The sequence below is a fragment of the Oncorhynchus gorbuscha genome, linkage group LG07, assembly GCF_021184085.1.
Source record: "Oncorhynchus gorbuscha isolate QuinsamMale2020 ecotype Even-year linkage group LG07, OgorEven_v1.0, whole genome shotgun sequence".
In the NCBI taxonomy this organism is placed as follows: domain Eukaryota; kingdom Metazoa; phylum Chordata; class Actinopteri; order Salmoniformes; family Salmonidae; genus Oncorhynchus; species Oncorhynchus gorbuscha.
The window spans coordinates 43208942-43223134 of NC_060179.1; positions in this window are offsets into that span (position 1 = coordinate 43208942).

The window sequence follows — 14193 nt, forward strand, 5'->3', positions numbered from 1 at the left end:
AGCTCAGCAGAGGTGCTGTGGAGATGCTAGCTAAATCACTAGGAGGGAGAGGCGGCTGGTGGGAGGAGCTATAGGAGGACAGGGTCATTGTAATGGCTGGAATGGAATTAATGAAACATGGTCTCCATATGTTTTTATTTTATTTATTTATTTCACCTTTATTTAACCAGGTAGGCAAGTTGAGAACAAGTTCTCATTTACAATTGCGACCTGGCCAAGACAAAGCAAAGCAGTTCGACAGATACAACGACACAGAGTTACACATGGAGTAAAACAAACATACAGTCAATAATACAGTATAAACAAGTCTATATACAATGTGAGCAAATGAGGTGAGAAGGGAGGTAAAGGCAAAAAAGGCCATGGTGGCAAAGTAAATACAATATAGCAAGTAAAACACTGGAATGGTAGTTTTGCAATGGAAGAATGTGCAAAGTAGACATAAAAATAATGGGGTGCAAAGGAGCAAAATAAATAAATAAAATACAGTTGGGAAAGAGGTAGTTGTTTGGGCTAAATTATAGGTGGGCTATGTACAGGTGCAGTAATCTGTAAGATGCTCTGACAGTTGGTGCTTAAAGCTATTGAGGGAGATAAGTGTTTCCAGTTTCAGAGATTTTTGCAGTTCGTTCCAGTCACTGGCAGCAGAGAACTGGAAGGAGAGGCGGCCAAAGAAAGAATTGGTTTTGGGGGTGACCAGAGAGATATACCTGCTGGAGCGTGTGCTACAGGTGGGAGATGCTATGGTGACCAGCGAGCTGAGATAAGGGGGGACTTTACCTAGCAGGGTCTTGTAGATGACATGGAGCCAGTGGGTTTGGCGACGAGTATGAAGCGAGGGCCAGCCAACGAGAGCGTACAGGTCGCAATGGTGGGTAGTATATGGGGCTTTGGTGACAAAACGGATTGCACTGTGATAGACTGCATCCAATTTGTTGAGTAGGGTATTGGAGGCTATTTTGTAAATGACATCGCCAAAGTCGAGGATTGGTAGGATGGTCAGTTTTACAAGGGTATGTTTGGCAGCATGAGTGAAGGATGCTTTGTTGCGAAATAGGAAGCCAATTCTAGATTTAACTTTGGATTGGAGATGTTTGATATGGGTCTGGAAGGAGAGTTTACAGTCTAACCAGACACCTAAGTATTTGTAGTTGTCCACGTATTCTAAGTCAGAGCCGTCCAGAGTAGTGATGTTGGACAGGCGGGTAGGTGCAGGTAGCGATCGGTTGAAGAGCATGGATTTAGTTTTACTTGTATTTAAGAGCAATTGGAGGCCACGGAAGGAGAGTTGTATGGCATTGAAGATTGCCTGGAGGGTTGTTAACACAGTGTCCAAAGAAGGGACACTGTTTGATACACTGTTTGATATGTATAAGACAGTTCCATTTACTCCATTCCAGCTAATACAATGAGCCCATCCCCCTGTAGCTCCTCCCACCAGCCTCTTCTACAAGTAGGCAGTTAGCAGAAATGGAAGACTGGTTTGTGGTCAAAGGATGATATTTAGCATTGTTGTAGTACTCGAGTTCAGGTCTCGAGACCACATATTGAGTGTCTAGGTCTTGCTTTGGTGTCGGATACATTTGTACTCGGTCTCACAGTGAGGACTAGTATCAGGAATCAAGGAAAGACCCAGATGCAGACTGTCGAAGTAACACTGTTTATTGTAGCAACAGGGGCAGGCAAAAACAGGTCAAGGCAGGCGGGGGTTGAAAATCCAGTGTGAGGCAAAGGTACAGGCAGACTCAGGGACAGGCAGGGTTCAGTAATCCAGAGGTGGAGCAAAGGTACAGGACGGCAGGCAGACACAGGGTCAGGCAGAGAGGTCAGGCCGGCAGGTACAGGGTCAGGACATGCAAAGGTCAAAACAGGGATGACTAGCACAGAGAGGCTGGGAACCGATAGGCGCTGACAGGAAAACCACTAGTAAGCTTGAACAAACAAGACGAACTGGCAACAAACAGACAGAGAACACAGCTATAAATACACAGGGGATAATAGTGGAAGATGGGCAACACCTGGAGGGGGTTGGACAAGGACAGGTGAAACAGATCAGGGCATGACACTATTAATGTATTCCCGTAACCAGCCAAGACCAGTAGAGTAAAACACTCATAATTGTCAGCTTCCATTCAGTCAGTGCATAAAACCGCTTCGCCAAGCCAAATATATACTCTTTTCTTTTTAAACATTAATATCTTATATATGCCATTTTAGCAGACGCTTTTATCCAAAGCGACTTACAGTCATGTGTGCATACATTCTACATATGGGTGGTCCCGGGAATTGAACCCACTACCCTGGCATTACAAGCGCCATGCTCTACCAACTGAGCTACAGAAGGATCTTAACAGCCTTTATATCTTTTACAGATATGTTTGCACAGTGGTGGGACAGGTTCATGATTCTGAAAGGACAGCAAACGTAATACCAGCACTTTTGGTAAAACACAAAGAGCCAGTGGTGTAGTGTTTTTTCAGTGGGCATTAATCTGTATTGATGCGTATCAAAGTAGTGGAGGTATACGACTTAGCAATTATGTAGTACGATACAGAGATCATACACAAAGTAGCCTACACAATCGCAAAGCACGTGAAATATATTCACATGCGTGCCGCACCCAGCCTAGTTTCAGCGGAATATCATCTGCAGTTTGCAGCTCTCAATTTTTTTTTTTTCTTTTTTTCCCCACCTTTATTTAACCAGGTAGGCAAGTTGAGAACAAGTTCTCATTTACAATTGCGACCTGGCCAAGATGAAGCAAAGCAGTTTGACAGGTACAACAACACAGAGTTACACATGGAGTAAAACAAACATACAGTCAATAATACAGTAGAAAAATGTATATATACAATGTGAGCAAATGAGGTGAGATAAGGGAGGTAAAGGCAAAAAAGGCCATGGTGACGTAGTAAATACAATATAGTAAGTAAAAAATAAATAAACACTGGAATGGTAGATGATAGTTTTGGTATGGATCCGCTCACAGAAGAATAACATCGGTAGTTGGTAGGGTAGGAAAGATGTCTCAACTCATCTACCAGTAAATGCTAACTAATTCAACACTGGGTATGCAAACCAGGTATTGAAATTTTTTTGTCCCATGTCTTGGTTAGTAAGTAGGCTATTTGTGACCAACCGGCTCGATTCAATCTTGTCGCAAAATTTTAAATGGTGTTTTTTGCTTTTGATAAAAGTAGAAACTCAGAGGTAGAAGATGGTATATCAAACACTACAGTTGAGAAACGTTTAACCTGCACCTGCTTCTCAACTCACAGCGTCTCCATTACAATACCCAAAGGGCTCCTAAAATTCTAAATCAAATAGCTAAGCATATGCTAATTTCAACTTGAAAACATCATAGAATATGGATTGATGTGATATTGTGGTAATATTACCTCAGTGTTTGAAAAATGCACCAAAGACTAAACTGGAGGCTTGCTGGTGAAATGTGAATGCATCTGTAGCCATACAGCTGTTGTGCCTTTGAGGCCTCGTAACCTGGTTTGCGTCAGTAAATATCCAGCTGTATGAATGGGTAAATATGTTAAATATGAGTGATTCACTATGGTTAAAAGGAAATAATTAGCAGCTTAGTAAATGCAAATCGTATTATTTCAATGTTTTCACAGCAGTTACAAATATGTGATGGAGATGGTATTTTATAGGAATATTTTGACATTTCCACAACAGTGGAGTATCAGACACACTGTAGAAACTAGACACCATCTCTGTGGAAAAGAGGGCACAATAATGTGCCATAGCAGTAGGAAACACTGATGAGAAATGAGTTGATTCCATAAGTCACCAGACCCTCATATCTAACCAAGCCACCCAAGCAGACAGACAACCTGTCCAAGGCTTTTAGGATTATCTCCATATTGGAGGTAGAAGTGAATGAGCTTCGAGGTGAGAGGACAGTTCTGAAGTAGGATAAGGTGGCAACGGTCGAGAGCATCATGAGAGCGTTGGCTGACATCAGGGAGGAGCTACAGAAAGTTGTCAGTAGTCATAGAATTGCTTCAATACAAATACCACCATCCACACTCTAAGAGAACACAATCCCCACTACCACACCCTCACATCCCCTCATCAGCGGTAACACTGCTGCTCACTGTGACCCTCTGGAACTCATACAGACTCATACTGAGGAAGACACGGAAAGGCCACCTGTGGTCCCCACCGCACTCCCTCCAAAGAACATCACAGACAAATGAAATCCAATTGTATTTGTAGACTAACAGTGAAATGCTTACTTACTCATTTAGTCCTTGTGTTGTGTATATATATATATATATATATATATATATATATATATATATATATATATATATATATATATATATATATATATATATATATATATATATATATATATATATTTTATTCTGTGCATTGTTGGGAAGAACAACAAAGAGTGAAAAAGATTGAAAAATATAAATACTACAAGGAATATATATAGAAAGAGTAACTATGTTGGCTATATATAAACAGTTGCAGCAGCATGTGATGAGTCAAAAGAGTTAGTGCAAAGAGGGTCAAAGTCTGATGACTTGGGGTTAGAAGCTGTTCTGGGTCCTGTTGGTTCCAGAATTGATGCATCGGTACCACTCACCATGTGGTAGCAGAGAGAACAGTCGATGACTTGGGTGGCTGGAGTCTTTGACAATTTTTAGGGGCTTCCTCAGACACCGCCTGGAATAGAGGTCCTGGATGGCAGGGAGCTCGGCCCCAGTCATGTACTGGGCCATATGGAATAGTGGAGCTCTGTGGAGTGGTTCTGAATGGGCAGCGCCTCTGACTAGTTTACATAAGTATTCAGACCCTTTACTCAGTACTTTGTTGAAGCACCTTTGACAGTGGTTACAGCTTTGTGTCTTCTTGGGTATGATGCTACAAGCTTGGCACACCTGTATTTGGGGGGTTTCTCCCATCTTTCTCTGCAGGTCCTCTCCACAGCTATTTTCAGGTCTCCAGAGATTTTAGATCGGGTTCAAGGACATTCAGAGATTCGATCCTGACTAGTCTCCCAGTCCATGCCGCAGCAAACACCATGCTTCACTGTAGGGATAGTGCCAGGTTTCCTCCAGTCAGGACTCTTGGCATTCAGGCCAAATAATTCAATCTTGGTTTCATCAGACCTGAGAATCGTGTTTCTCATGGTTTGAGAGTCTTTGTGCCTTTTGGCAAACTCCAAGTGGGCTGTCATGTGGTTTTCACTGAGGAGTGGCTTCCGTCTGGCCACTCTTAAGGCCTGTTTGGTGGTGCTGCTGAGATGGTTGTCCTTCTGGAAGATTCTCCCATCTCCACAGAGGAACTCAAGAGCTCTGTCAGAGTGACCATCATGTTCTCGGTCACCTCCCTGACTAAGGCCCTTCTCTCCCGATTGCTCAGTTTTGCTGGGCGGCCAGCTCTAGGAAGAGTCTTGGTGGTTCCAAACTTCTTCCATTTAAGAATGATGGGGACCATCAATGCTGCAGAAACTTTTTGGTACCCTTCCCTAGATCTGTGCCTCAACACACTCCTGTCTCAGAGCTCTACAGACAATTCCTTCAACCTCATGGCTTGGTATTTGCTCTGACATGCACTGTCAACTGTGGGACATTATAGACAGGTGTGTGCCTTTCTAAATCCTGTCCTATCAAGTTGTAGAAACATCTCAAGGATGATCAATGGAAACAAGATGCACCTGAGCTAAATGTTGAGTATTCTAGCAAAGGGTCTGAATACATTTCTAAAAACCTATATTCGCTTTGTCATTATGGGGTATTGTGTGTAGATTGATGAGAAAAAAAATATGTCATCCAATTTAGAATAAGACTGTAATGTAACAAAATATGGAAAAAGTCAAGGGGTCTGAATACTTTCCGAATGCACTATATATGAAAATCCTAACTTGCACGCAGATCTTTAGAAATGGTAGTTTCAATTTTAAACTGGCACTCCATTATGAAAAAGGTTGCCGAACTCCTGCTATAGGCTATATGAAGCCACCCTTGTGGAAAGTACTGTGACAGTGTCGTTGCCTGTGCTCCTGTGCTTCCCACCAACATTGTCTTGTGCACTTCAATATAATCTTTTTATTTGTCTGCTGCATTATTCAACAGGAAAGGGAAACATTCTACGAATATTGAAGCATTGTATCAACAAGGTGGCTCTGAGAACATTGTATCAACGAACAAGGCGGCTGTGAGAATTTTGAAATATATTGTATCAACAAGGCAATGCCGAGAATATTGAATGTGGGCGGCTCCCCCAGGCCAGATTGTCTCGCGTCCGATATTGTTGCCTACGCAGTAGTTGCACTCTCTGGTGATTATATACATATACCACACTATAGCTAAATAACCTAGCAATATTTAATTACGTTTTGCCAGCAATATTGTTCTGTAAGAATTACTCATTTTAATTGAGGAAGATGGACAAGCAATACTGATAGAGTGAGAGGTGGAAATTCATTATACCAGAGGTAGGTAGGCTACAGGTACGGATTAGGGATGCAGGCAGAGGATGATGATGAAGTATGTGTCATGCCTGCTCCCGCTCTTCCACCCTGGTGCTCAAGGGCGCCAGGCTGCCCTGCATTACGCACTCCTGCCACCATCAATTACACACACCTGCCTTCCCTCGTCACGCGCATCAGCGATATTGGACTCACCTGGACTCATCCAATCCCCTGTTTATTACCTCCCCTATATTTGTCATTTCCCCATCTCTGTTCCCCGCTGCTGCATTGATTGTAATTTGTTTCTGTCTCGTTCTATTAAATGTTTGACTCCCTGTACTTGCTTCTCCTCTCCAGCGTCATCCCTTGACAGTATTGCCTAAAAAGTTAGCCCAACTAAGTAATCATTCATGATTTGGATTATCTCAATTATCATTCTGTCACTGCATGACAATGTATATTTGTTATAGCCTACTGTCTTCAAAGCCAAAACCAGGACATGTATTTTGTGGAAACGCTCTAAATAGCAAGTTGTTCAGTTGTGTTTATTTTTATACTAATACATAACACCAAGATTGCACAAGCCTACTGGGCAAATAAATTAAATTATAAATTAGGTTTACAGCTAACACAGCTTATATTTTAATAGCCATAAAGTGACTTTCGGTTTTGAATGGTCACCAAAAATGCAGGTTTCCCCACCTCCCAATTCAATTAACAATAAAGGGAGTCGGGTGGGCAACGGTGTTGGGGGCTGTAACAATGGTGAGGTGTAAATGTCAGGATAACTTAATGAAATGGGTCAGGCTGGACACATTGGCAGTCAGGATCTCTAGTCTCTACCAAGTTTTCTTAACACACCATGTTCCCCTTATCCTACAGTCAGTGGACAAATCAACTTTTGAGTGTTCAGAAATAAAAACTTAATTTCTTCTGACTGGCATGGAAGTGGCTAGAGTCTACAGAGTTGTAATGTTATGCAGGTGAATGAGGACCCAAAAGCGACTTGGCGAAAACAGAGTCTTTATTTCAGTAAAGGAAATAGGCAATACTCCTAGACAAATCGGAGCAGAAAACAAAACATAAAAAACTAATTCCACTCGTAGTGACGAGGACAGACTGGAGACTCGACCATAAACTGTAGGTTGCCTCGGGAAGGCACCGACCGTAGCAGACTCAGACACCTGCTCACACGCAGCATCTGAGGGAAACAAGACACGACAGGGCGAGACAAAGACACAGCACGGCGAACAATATACAAGGATCCGACAGGACAGAAACGGAAAACAAGGGGAGAAATAGGGACTCTAATCAGAGGACAAGATAGGGAACAGGTGTGGAAAGACTAAATGAGTGAGTAGGAGAATGAGGAACAGCTGGGAGCAGGAACGGAACGATAGAGAGAGAGAGAGAGAGGGAGGGAGAGAGAGAGGGATAGAAAAAGGGAACGAACCTAATAAGACCAGCAGGGGGAAACGAACAGAAGGGAAAGCATAATGACAAGACAATATAAGACAAAACATGAAAGTACCCCCCCACTCACCGAGCGCCTCCTGGCGCACTCGAGGAGGAATCCTGGCGGCAACGGAGGAAATCATCAATCAGCGAACGGTCCAGCACGTCCCGAGACGGAACCCAACTCCTCTCCTCAGGACCGTAACCCTCCCAATCCACTAAGTATTGGTGACCCCATCCCCGAGAACGCATGTCCATGATCCTACGTACCTTGTAAATAGGTGCGCTCTCGACAAGGACGGGGGGGGGGGGGAAGACGAACGGGGGTGCGAAGAAAGGGCTTGACACAGGAGACATGGAAGACAGGATGGACGCGACGAAGATGTCGCGGAAGAAGCAGTCGCACAGCGACAGGATTGACGACCTGGGAGACACGGAACGGACCAATGAACCGCGGAGTCAACTTATGGGAAGCTGTCGTAAGGGGAAGGTTACAAGTGGAAAGCCACACTCTCTGGCCGCAACAATACCTAGGACTCTTAATCCTACGTTTATTGGCGGCTCTCACAGTCTGTGCCCTGTAACGGCAAAGTGCAGACCTCACCCTCCTCCAGGTGCGCTCACAACGTTGGACAAACGCTTGAGCGGAGGGAACGCTGGACTCGGCAAGCTGGGATGAGAACAGAGGAGGCTGGTAACCCAGACTACTCTGAAACGGAGATAACCCGGTAGCAGACGAAGGAAGCGAGTTGTGAGCGTATTCTGCCCAGGGGAGCTGTTCTGCCCAAGACGCAGGGTTTCTAAAAGAAAGGCTGCGTAATATGCGACCAATCGTCTGATTGGCCCTTTCTGCTTGACCGTTAGACTGGGGATGAAAACCGGAAGAGAGACTGACGGAAGCACCAATCAAACGACAGAACTCCCTCCAAAACTGTGACGTGAATTGCGGACCTCTGTCTGAAACGGCGTCTAACGGGAGGCCATGAATTCTGAACACATTCTCAATGATGATTTGTGCCGTCTCCTTAGCGGAAGGAAGCTTAGCGAGGGGAATGAAATGTGCCGCCTTAGAGAACCTATCGACAACCGTAAGAATCACAGTCTTCCCCGCAGACGAAGGCAGACCGGTAATGAAGTCTAAGGCGATGTGAGACCATGGTCGAGAAGGAATGGGAAGCGGTCTGAGACGACCGGCAGGAGGAGAGTTACCTGACTTAGTCTGCGCGCAGTCCGAACAAGCAGCCACGAAACGGCGCGTGTCACGCTCCTGAGTAGGCCACCAAAAGCGCTGGCGAATAGAAGCAAGAGTACCTCGAACGCCGGGATGACCAGCTAACTTGGCAGAGTGAGCCCACTGAAGAACAGCCAGACGAGTAGAAACAGGAACGAAAAGAAGGTTACTAGGACAAGCGCGCGGCGACGCAGTGTGCGTGAGTGCTTGCTTAACCTGTCTTTCAATTCCCCAGACTGTCAACCCGACAACACGCCCATAAGGAAGAATCCCCTCGGGATCAGTAGAAGCCACAGAAGAACTAAAGAGACGGGATAAGGCATCAGGCTTGGTGTTCTTACTACCCGGACGGTAAGAAATCACAAACTCGAAACGAGCGAAAAACAACGCCCAACGAGCTTGACGTGCATTAAGTCGTTTGGCAGAACGGATGTACTCAAGGTTCTTATGGTCTGTCCAAACGACAAAAGGAACGGTCGCCCCCTCCAACCACTGTCGCCATTCGCCTAGGGCTAAGCGGATGGCGAGCAGTTCGCGGTTACCCACATCATAGTTGCGTTCCGATGGCGACAGGCGATGAGAAAAATAAGCGCAAGGATGAACCTTATCATCAGACTGGAAGCGCTGGGATAGAATGGCTCCCACGCCTACCTCTGAAGCGTCAACCTCGACAATGAATTGTTTAGTGACGTCAGGAGTAACGAGGATAGGAGCGGACGTAAAACATTCTTTGAGAAGATCAAAAGCTCCCTGGGCGGAACCGGACCACTTAAAACACGTCTTGACAGAAGTAAGAGCTGAGAGAGGGGCAGCAACTTGACCGAAATTACGAATGAAACGCCGATAGAAATTAGCGAAACCTAGAAAGCGCTGCAACTCGACACGTGACCTTGGAACGGGCCACTCACTGACAGCTTGGACCTTAGCGGGATCCATCTGAATGCCTTCAGCGGAAATAACAGAACCGAGAAAAGTGACGGAGGAGACATGAAAAGAGCACTTCTCAGCCTTCACGTAGAGACAATTCTCTAAAAGGCGCTGGAGTACACGTCGAACGTGCTGAACATGAATCTCGAGTGACGGTGAAAAAATCAGGATATCGTCAAGGTAGACAAAAACAAAGATGTTCAGCATGTCTCTCAGAACATCATTAACTAATGCCTGAAAAACAGCTGGCGCATTGGCGAGACCAAACGGCAGAACCCGGTACTCAAAATGCCCTAACGGAGTGTTAAACGCCGTTTTCCACTCGTCCCCCTCTCTGATGCGCACGAGATGGTAAGCGTTACGAAGGTCCAACTTAGTAAAGAACCTGGCTCCCTGCAGAATCTCGAAGGCTGATGACATAAGGGGAAGCGGATAACGATTCTTAACCGTTATGTCATTCAGCCCTCGATAATCCACGCAGGGGCGCAGAGTACCGTCCTTCTTCTTAACAAAAAAAATCCCCGTCCCGGCAGGGGAGGAAGAAGGCACTACGGTGCCGGCGTCAAGAGACACAGACAAATAATCCTCGAGAGCCTTACGTTCGGGAGCCGACAGAGAGTATAGTCTACCCCGAGGAGGAGTGGTCCCCGGAAGGAGATCAATACTACAATCATACGACCGGTGAGGAGGAAGGGAGTTGGCTCTGGACCGACTGAAGACCGTGCGCAGATCATGATATTCCTCCGGCACTCCTGTCAAATCGCCAGGTTCCTCCTGAGAAGTGGGGACAGAAGAAACGGGAGGGATAGCAGACATTAAACACTTCACATGACAAGAAACGTTCCAGGATAGGATAGAATTACTAGACCAATTAATAGAAGGATTATGACATACTAGCCAGGGATGACCCAAAACAACAGGTGTAAAAGGTGAACGAAAAAAGGAAATAGTCTCACTGTGGTTACCAGATACTGTGAGGGTTAAAGGTAGTGTCTCATATCTGATACTGGGGAGATGACTACCATCTAAGGCGAACATGGGCGTAGGCTTCTCTAACTGTCTGAAAGGAATGTCATGTTTCCGAGCCCATACTTCGTCCATAAAACAACCCTCAGCCCCAGAGTCTATCAAGGCACTGCATGTAGCACCCGAACCGGTCCAGCGTAGATGGACCGACATAGTAGTACAGGATCTTGATGGAGAGACCTGAGTAGTAGCGCTCACCAGTAGCCCTCCGCTTACTGATGAGCTCTGGCTTTTACTGGACATGAATTGACAAAATGTCCAGCAAGTCCGCAATAGAGGCACAGGCGGTTGGTGATCCTCCGTTCCCTCTCCTTAGTCGAGATGCGAATACCTCCCAGCTGCATGGGCTCAGTCTCTGAGCCAGAGGAGGGAGATGGTTGCGATGCGGAGCGGGAAACACCGTTAACGCGAGCTCTCTTCCACGAGCTTGGTGACGAAGATCTACCCGTCGTTCTATGCGGATGGCGAGAGCAATCAAAGAGTCCACACTGGAAGGAACCTCCCGGGAGAGAATCTCATCTTTAACCTCTGCGTGGAGTCCCTCCAGAAAACGAGCGAGCAGCGCCGGCTCGTTCCAGTCACTAGAGGCAGCAAGAGTGCGAAACTCTATAGAGTAATCCGTTATGGATCGATCACCTTGACATAGGGAAGCCAGGGCCCTAGAAGCCTCCCTACCAAAAACTGAACGATCAAAAACCCGAATCATCTCTTCTTTAAAGTTCTGGTAATTGTTAGAACAATCAGCCCTTGCCTCCCAGATAGCTGTGCCCCACTCTCGAGCCCGGCCAGTAAGGAGTGATATGACGTAAGCAACCCGAGCTCTCTCTCTAGAGTATGTGTTGGGTTGGAGAGAGAACACAATATCACACTGGGTGAGAAAGGAGCGGCACTCCGTGGGCTGCCCGGAGTAACAAGGTGGGTTATTAACCCTCGGTTCCGGAGGCTCGGCAGACCAGGAAGTAACAGGTGGCACGAGACGAAGACTCTGGAACTGTCCAGAGAGGTCGGAAACCTGAGCGGCCAGGTTCTCCACGGCATGACGAGCAGCAGACAATTCCTGCTCGTGTCTGCCGAGCATGTGGCTCCTTGGATCTCGACGGCAGTGTTACGAGCATCTGTAGTCGCTGGGTCCATTCTTTGGTCGGATCCTTCTGTTATGCAGGTGAATGAGGACCCAAAAGCGACTTGGCGAAAACAGAGTCTTTATTCCAGTAAAGGAAATAGGCAATACTCCTAGACAAATCGGAGCAGAAAACAAAACATAAAAAACTAATTCCACTCGTAGTGACGAGGACAGACTGGAGACTCGACCATAAACTGTAGGTTGCCTCGGGAAGGCACCGACCGTAGCAGACTCAGACACCTGCTCACACGCAGCATCTGAGGGAAACAAGACACGACAGGGCGAGACAAAGACACAGCACGGCGAACAATATACAAGGATCCGACAGGACAGAAACGGAAAACAAGGGGAGAAATAGGGACTCTAATCAGAGGACAAGATAGGGAACAGGTGTGGAAAGACTAAATGAGTGAGTAGGAGAATGAGGAACAGCTGGGAGCAGGAACGGAACGATAGAGAGAGGAGAGAGAGGGAGGGAGAGAGAGAGGGATAGAAAAAGGGAACGAACCTAATAAGACCAGCAGGGGGAAACAAACAGAAGGGAAAGCATAATGACAAGACAATATAAGACAAAACATGACATGTAAGGTTAATTAGGAGTCTGAAAGTAGGGTGTTTGTTAGTGTAAACAAATAAAGGTATTTTCTTGGTGACCTGAACTTAGACTGGTTATCATCTAGCTGTCCTCTCAAGAGGAAGCTTCTAACTGTGACTAATGCCTGTATTATGACCCAGGTTATCACTCATCCATCCTGTGACATCCACTTGTATTGACCATATATTCACTAATGTTGCAGAGCTTTACTCCAAAGTAATATAAGTTCCCATTGGCTGTAGAGTCATTCCATATAATTTCAGCAGCAATGACACCCACCATCTCAGATTGCTCTAAAAATCAATCCTGTAGTTAGAAATAGGTAAGATTTGCTATCCTAGCATATTATTTTGCTGAAATTGTATTTAATTTAGGAGAAATTAAAGTAATTGATTGCACTCAAATTGGCTCTTTGAATGTATATAATTTAGATAATAATCTAATTATAAACCGGGCACTTATCTGCTTCACTGACTGGTGTGCAGAAAAAGGGAAAACAACAAAAACGCAGCTGAACGTCATTCTACGGGACTTGTATAGTTCAGTGAGAAACATGAATTTTTTGTTTTATTTATTTATTTCACCTTTATTTAACCAGGTAGGCAAGTTGAGAACAACTTCTCATTTACAACTGCGACCTGGCCAAGATAAAGCAAAGCAGTTCGACACATACAACAACACAGAGTTACACATGGAGTAAAACAAACATACAGTCAATAATACAGTAGAAAAATAAGACTATATATGATGTGAGCAAATGAGGTGAGATAAGGGAGTAAATACAATATAGCAAGTAAAACACTGGAATGGTAGATTTGCAGTGGAAGAATGTGCAAAGTAGAAATAATGGGGTGCAAAGGAGCTAAATAAATAAATAAATATATACAGTAGGGGAAGAGGTAGTTGTTTGGGCTAAATTATAGATGGGCTATGTACAGGTGCAGTAATCTGTGAGCTGCTCTGACAGCTGGTGCTTAAAGCTAGTGAGGGAGATAAGTGTTTCCAGTTTCAGAGATTTTTGTAGTTCGTTCCAGTCATTGGCAGCAGAAAACTGGGGCGCAGTGCATGCTAACCAGGTCGTCAGGTGCACAGTGTTTCCTCCGACACATTGGTGCGGCTGGCTTCCGGGTTGGATGCGCGCTGTGTTAAGAAGCAGTGCGGCTTGGTTGGGTTGTGTTTCGGGGAATGCATGGCTTTCGACCTTCGTCTCTCCAGAGCCCGTACGGCTGTTGTAGCGATGAGAAAAGATAGTAACTATTAACAATTGGATACCACAATATTGGTGAGAAAAAGGAGGGTACATTTTTTAAATAGATAAAAGTTACTGGAGGCCAAGTCTGTAAACGGTGGAGCACTATTAGCTCAGACAACACAGCAGCAGGTCCCCCAGT